The sequence below is a fragment of the Colobus angolensis genome, unplaced genomic scaffold, assembly GCF_000951035.1.
Source record: "Colobus angolensis palliatus isolate OR3802 unplaced genomic scaffold, Cang.pa_1.0 Scaffold159, whole genome shotgun sequence".
Taxonomy (NCBI): domain Eukaryota; kingdom Metazoa; phylum Chordata; class Mammalia; order Primates; family Cercopithecidae; genus Colobus; species Colobus angolensis.
Window position 1 is genome coordinate 6,613,753 of NW_012114699.1, and position 220 is coordinate 6,613,972.

Sequence of the window (220 nt, forward strand, 5' to 3'; positions counted from 1 at the left end):
GCCCGGGCGGGCGCCCCCTACTCTGCTTCTTGCCAGCCGGCCCCGGGGCTCTCTGCTCGTTGGGCACCCTTCCCGGTGCGAAGCCCCCACACAACGCCCCGCAGAGAAATCCCTTCCCCGCGGACTTGGGAAGTTTTCGTCCAGCCCCCTCGGCCCGTGCAAGTGGAGACTTGCTTGATGCCTTTGGGCCAAGCCCTGCGCTCCACATTATTGAGCTCCT